Source organism: Felis catus, chromosome C2, assembly GCF_018350175.1.
Source record: "Felis catus isolate Fca126 chromosome C2, F.catus_Fca126_mat1.0, whole genome shotgun sequence".
NCBI lineage: Eukaryota > Metazoa > Chordata > Mammalia > Carnivora > Felidae > Felis > Felis catus.
Window position 1 is genome coordinate 47,160,549 of NC_058376.1, and position 7,396 is coordinate 47,167,944.

The 7,396-nt window shown below is 37.4% G+C and overlaps 1 non-coding gene across 1 annotated transcript; it reads right to left on the minus strand.

Moving 5' to 3' along the window:
* Window positions 1–5,628: 5,628 nt before the first annotated feature.
* LOC111556450 lies at window positions 5,629–5,758 on the minus strand. The gene has a single exon (XR_002735922.1). It is a non-coding gene; the product is annotated as a small nucleolar RNA SNORA20 (small nucleolar RNA).
* Between the last annotated feature and the right edge of the window lie 1,638 nt (window positions 5,759–7,396).

A 7,396-nucleotide genomic window follows, 5' to 3' on the forward strand; every position in this document is an offset into this window, starting at 1 on the left:
AATTCAATCCCCACTTAGGTTTCATTTGTTTTGTTTTGTGCTTTAATGAAGTATTTAAGTACATAATCTTGTTGGTCTTGGATTTCACAGCCTCCAGAACTATGAGAAAAAATTTCTGTTGTTTATAAGCTACTCAATCTACAGCATTTTGTTATAGCAGCCCAAACAGACTAAGGCATTGGGTAATGAGAAAAATAGCATCAGGGAGCCTGGGCGGCTCAATCAGTTAAGTGTCCAACTTCAGCTCAGGTCATGATCTCGTGGTTCATGGGTTTGAGCCCTATATCGAGCTCTACACTGACAGTGCAGAGCCTGCTTGGGATTCTCTCTTTCCCACTCTGTCCCTCCCCCACTTCATGTGCACGCTCTTTTTCTCTCCCTCTCTCTCTAAAAATGAATAAACTTAAAAAGAAGAAAAAATAAAAATGGCATCATTGACAGAAATAGAGATGCTAGATTGAGAATTTTTTTCCTCATACAAAACTACATAATTTTGTTCATCAGATTCAATTAATTAAAAGAGGATTCTTTAATCTCAACTAAATCCCACAGAATCCAACTAACTGACTGACATTTTCACTTGTGTATCTTAAAGGGCATATCAATTATAATTTTGCCTAACAGAGGTCTTAACTTCCACTCCATGACAACTGTTTTTCCTGAATCTTCCTTGACTCAGTAAATGTCAACACTTTCTATCCAATTTCTCAGGTGAAAAATATAGAGTTATCTAGGGGAAAAATCTAGAATTGATTCTTGTATTTCCTTCACCTCAACACCATCACTACTACCATACAATCCATCAACAATACTTTTAACTCCACCTAAAAAACATATTCCACATCTGTTTACTTCTCTTTATTTTCACTATTTTTATCCTGGTCTAAGTCACTGTTAACTCCAGCTTTAATTCCTGCAAAAGCCTCCCAGCTGGTTGTTTCCCTTCTGCTTATGCTCCTTTATAATCTACATAAAAGCCAGAGTAATGCTTTAAAAACATAAAACAGATTTTTCTAACTCCCACATCAAATTCTTCAATAGTCTTCTATTCCATTTAGAACAAAATCTCAATTCCATGGCCCATTAGATCCCAGTTGATCTGACTTTCCCTTACCTGTGAATTCTCCCACCTTTACCCTTCATTCCCTATGCTCTTGCAACATTGCCTTTCTAGAATGGGCCAAAATATTTTCCTCCCTGGGGTCTTTGTCCTTGTTCTCTCATGCTGGAGTTGTCTGTTTCTAGATCTCTGAATAGCTGGTGCCTTCTAGTCACCCAGTATTAGCTCAAATGTTACCTCTTCACTGACATTCAATTGGAAATAGCCTTTTCCACCACTCTAAACCATCACTTTCTATTACAACATACTACATTTATTTATTTCGTAGCATGCATCAAAAACCTCATTCAAAAAATCTCATTTATTTGATTATTTTTCATTGCTGCCTTCTTACCCTAATGCCATTCAATTAAGGGAGGATCTAGTCTGTCTGGTTCACTCCTCTATTCCTTGTGTCTGGCATACATTTAGCCCTCACTGAATATTTGTGAAAGGAACAAATGAACAAAGTCCCTCTTGCTGTGTAAAGCAATATAATTCTGGCTATATCGAGTTCCCATTCTGTTAGGCTAAAAGATGGAAAAATATCAGGGTGAATGTAAACTTTTATGCAAGCATTGTTAGAGATCCAGATCTGCACAGTGAAAACCTTAGTCACATAAAGGAAAACAAAGATTAAATTGTAAGAAATATTTGGAGATACTTGTGGACAGTTATGCCTCCCCATGGCCTCTGCAAGTCTATAAAAAACAGAAACCCAGGCCATATCCTGGCTAATGTGCTACTGCTTTCTATAGAAAGAGAAGAAAACTCAGCTTGTGGTCTAATATAGCAGGGCTGGTGGCTTGAGAGACAGCAGGATTAATGCTTTCCAATGTGACAGGATCTCTCACCCTAGACTCCAGAGGGCAGAGAGCAAGGACCACATAACCACCAAGGCCAGTGTTCTGACTTCTGGCAAATATACAGGTCCCAGAGTGAGTAATGAGTTAGGCCTGGCAGATTACATGTTGCCCCAAGAAGAGATGAAGAGAAACAGAAGAGGGATGGACAAGTGCCCATGGGAAAAGAAGAGTATTAGCTCTCACACAAACCACTGTGCCCCAAGTGACTGGCTTAAACAGAAATCTGGCATCAAGAAAGGGAGCTGAACAAAGTAAAAAATAGCAGACAATCCCCTCCCTTCTCATTCTTTAACTTTCTGATGGAGGAATAAAACATCGCTACCAGATGTATGATGTGATGACATTAATTATCTTATTCTTCATTCATCAAGACAGAATTGATTCATATCATCATTAACATAAGACCACTTTACAAAAACTAGTATATTGCAGTTATTAGTAATTCTGGTCCTGCACAAACATGGACTCAAATTATGTTATTATCACTTAGAGCCATGACACTTTTAACAGTGGGAATACTTTACTACTACTACATAAGAATGGGTAAGGAAAACAGACGATTCATGTAAAAAGTTTAATTCAGCACCTGGAACACAGAGCTCTCAATAAATAATAAAATATAAACAAGATATAAAGTTACTATTTTACTATCTAATCTTTCTTTTTCTCCCAGTGGACAAAACAAGGGTCCTTAAATGAATGTATATTTTCTCCCCCAAGAGTCTACTGGATATTTTGAATTTGAAAGAATTTGAGAGACTAGAAAAAAGTAATTTTTCTATATTTAAGATATGTGTAGGTCTATATATGCCCTTGAAATCAAGCATGAGCTGCATAATTTAATTATTAAGACCAATAAATAGTGAATGAATAAATATAATTTTAGAATAGAAACTTCACTCCAAAGCAATGTCCTATTATTTTTCTGCTCACCCGTTTAGCAAGGAATAAAAAGCTGAATGATGACTTCATAATTATAGCATATAAAGAAACAGGTACCTTTGCACACTTTTGTTGGAAGCATGAGTAAATGCAAACTCTCCGGGGAACAATTTCTCAATATGTGCCAATAACTTTAAAAATGATTCCTCTTTGTATATATAAACCACATCTTCTTTATCCATTCATCAGTTGATGGACATTTAGGCTCTTTCCATAATTTGGCTATTGTTGAAAGCACTGCTATAAACATTGTGGTACATGTGCCTCTATGAGTCAGCACTCCTGTATCCTTTGGATAAATATGTGGAACTTCAGAAACTTAACAGACCATGGGGGAAGGAGAGGGGAAAAAATAGTTACAAACAGAGAGGGAGGGAGGCAAACCATAAGAGGCTCTTAAATACAGAAAACAAACTGAGGGTTGATTGGGGGAGGCAGGGGCAAGGGGAAAATGGGTGATGGGTATTGAGGAGGGCACTTGTTGGGATGAGCACTGGGTGTTGTCTGTAGGCAATGAATCATGGAAATCTACCCCCAAAATGAAGAGCACAATGTATACACCGTATGTTAGCTAACCTGACAATAAATTATATTGAAAAAAAGATTCCCTTTAATCTAGCAATCCCATTCCCCGTAGCTTATCCTAAGGAAATAACAGAGGAGTTACATAAAGATGCATGCATAAGTATCTCATTTTTCTAACAGTCCTTGCTCCCCAGAAAACTTAATTGTCCATTATTTGATATTTTGTTAAATTATGATAAATATTTTGTACCCATTAAAAATGATAAAAAATATATACATTGACATTTAAATGGTTATTGTTATTCATTAAACAATTATGCTACAGAAGAGAGGCTGGGAGGATGGAAGAGTAGGAGGACCCTAAGTTTACCTCATCCTATGGACACAATTAGATAACACTCATATCAGCAGAAATAACCCAGAAAATGACCAGAGACTGTCAGAACAAAGTCCACAACAAAAGGTAGAAAAGAGGCCACACTGAAGAGGGTAGGAAGGGTGGAGATGTGGGGAATGAAACAGACCGTGGCTGTCTGTGGTTGGAAGGGAGTTGCGGGCAAGGAGAAGGATGAGAAGCAGATTGTCACACCAGGAACCCTAAACGAGGAACATGAACCCCCATAATATTTGGGTTTGAAAGTGAGAGGGGCTGGATTTTGTGAGTTCTTAAAACCAAATGACTGAAAGTCTGGAATTTTAAAAATCAGTGGGCTCAGTTCCAGGAGAGCTTGGAGTGTGATAGGAAGTGGAGTCCCCTACCTTAAAGAGGCAGCACAAGAAACAGCCCACAGAGATACAGGGCAGAAGCAGCAGTTTGAAAAACTCCTGGTGTATATTGGAGGGATAATTATTTACTCACCTCAGAGGGAGATTCCTCCAGTACCAAAGGAGCTGGCAGGTGACGTCTCCCTCCCCTGCTCCTCAGGATAAACACATGGTCACCTATAGAAGTCACACAGTGCCCATGTTCACTACCTAACTTGCTTACATCAAGCCCTGCTTCCCAGCTCTTCAGTGGGTCCACCCTTCTCAGTCATGCCTACCTTAGCCTACCTACTCATGCTGCAGGTTCCCTCCCTCAGAAGACTAGTGCCAACAGTGTATCTCCCAACCTGTGCATTTTGGTGGTAGCAGTGAGAACAGGGGCCCTGTGAAGGCTCAAGCCACAACTTCTTAAAACTGGGTGCCCCATCTCAGCTGGGGACCAAACCCTGTCCATAAAGGCAAAGAGAGACTCTGCAGATGACTGGAATGAAGGAAGATTGGCCAGGACAAAATAGCAGGGTACATGTAACACATATAGGAGACATTTCCTGAAGTGCCAGGTTCTGGGTAACTGGGGAAACTGCATTGCAGGGCACTATATGACCTTTTCTTCATAAGGCCATTACTTTCCAGACCAGAGAGACATAGCAGACCCTCTTAACACACAGAAACAGACACAGAGAGTTAGAAAAAAATGAGGAGATGGAGGAATATGTCCCAAATGAAAGAACAGGACAAAACCACAGCAAGATACCAAAGTGAAACACATATAAATAATATGCCTGAGAGAGAATTTAAAGTAATACTCACAAAGATATTCACTGGACTTGAGAAAAGAGTAGAGGACATCAGTGAGGCCCTTTACAAAGGGAGTAAAAAAAAAATCAGAGATGAACACAATAAACAAAATTAAAATTACACTAAAGAGAATAAGTAGCAGGCTAGAGGCAACAGAGGAGCAAATTAGTGACCTGGAGGTCAGAGTGATGGAAAGTAATCAAGCCGAACAGGTAACAGAAAAAAAATACATAAAATGAGAATAGACTTAGGAAACTCAGCAACTCTATCAAAGGTTATAGGGATCCCGTAAGGAGAAGGGAGAGAGAAAAAAAAAAATATATATATATATATATATGGAGAGAGAAAGAGAGAGAGAAGGAGGGAGGGAGAGAGAGAGCACAAGTGGGGGAGAGCAGCAGAGGGAAAGAGAAAGAATCTTAAGCATGCTCACCACTCAGCATGGGGCCTGACACAGGGCTCAATCCCACAACCTGGGGATCAAGACCTGAACCAAAATCAAGAGTCAGACACTCAATGGACTGAGCCACCCAAGTGTCCCTAATCAATATTTTTATAAAATAAATATACATAGAAATTCACCATAAGCACCTTGATTGGATTCTGCTTACATGGTTTATTCAGACATGGAAACAATGTCTGGACTATGCGGAATAGATGAAATGGTTACTCCATCTCCATTTATAATGGCCTAAACTTGTTCTTTCCCATGTGTATAACTGCTGATATAACTGAAAAACCAGAGCAGCAAATCAATGGGATGGGACAAAATAGACTTTAAAACAAAGACTGTAACAAGAGAAAAAGAAGGGCATTATGTAATAATAAAGGGGACACTTTAATAATATATAACAATTGTTAATATTTATGCATTCAACATGGAATCACCCCAATACATAAAACAGTTAATGCTAACATAAAGGAACTAATCAACTGTAATATAATAATTGTAGGGGACTTTAACACCCTGCTTACATCAATGGACAGATCATCCAAACCAAAAAAATCAACAAGGAAACAGTGGCTTTGAATAACACACTGGACTAGATAGATTTAACAGTGTATTCAGAAAATTCTACCCTAAAACATCAGAATAAACATTCTTTTCAAGTGCAGATGGAACATTGTCCAGAATAAGTCACATAGACCATGAAACAAGTCTCAACAAATTAAAAAATGCGGAAGTCATATCATGCATCTTTTTTTACCACAACACTATGAAACTAGAAATCAACCATAAAAAAATTTAAAAACAGCACATGAGGTTACATAACATGCTAGTAAACAATGAGCGGGTCAACCAAGAAATCAAAGAAGAAATCAAAAAGCACATGGAGAGAAATGAAAATGAAACTACAATGGTTCTGAATCTTTGCAATACAGTCCAAGTTGTTTTAAGGGAGAAATTTATAGTAATATAGGCCTACTCAAAAAGCAAGAAAAACCTCAAATAAACAATCTAACCTTATATCTAAAGAAGCTAGAAAAAGAAGAACCAAACTCAAGAACCAGGTGTAAATATTAGACCAGAAATAAGTGATATAAAAACTTAAAACAAAACAAAACAAACAAACAAAAACAATAGAACAGATGAATGAGCCCAGGAGCTGGCTTTTGGAAAAGGCCAACAAAATTAATAAACCTCTGCCAGACTCATCAAAGAGACAGAGAGAGAAAGAACTAAAATAAACAAAATCACAAATGAAAGAGGAGAAATAACAACTGATAACACAAAAATACAAATGACTGTGAGAGAATATTATGAAAAATTATATGCCAACAAATTGGGCAATCTCGAAGAAATGGATAAATTCCTAGAAACATATAACCTAACAAAATGAAGCAGGAAGAAATAGAAAATTTGAACAGACTGATTACCAGCAATGAAATTGAATTGGTAATCAAAAAAGTCCTAACAAACAAAAGTCCAGGACCAGACAGCCTCACAGGCAAATTCTACCAAACATTTAAAAGAGTTAATACGTATTCTTCTCAAACTATTCCAAAAAATAGAAGAGGAAGGAAAACTTTCACATTAATTCTACGAGGCCAATATTGTCCTGCTACCAAAATCAGATAAAGATACCACAAAAAAGAGAACTACAGACCAACATCTCTGATGAACATACATCCAAAAATTCTCAACAAAATGGTAGCAAACTGAATTCAAGAAAATATAAAAAAAAATAAAACCAATACCATGATCAGGTGGCACCTATTACTGGGATGCAAATGTGGGTTAATATTTACAAATCAATCAATATGATACATCACATCAGTAAGAGAAAGGATAAAAATCATATCATCACTTCAAAAGATGGGAGAAAAAGCATTTGACAAAGTATAACATCCATTCATGATAAAAATTCTCAAAAAAGTAGGTTTAGAGGGTACATACTTC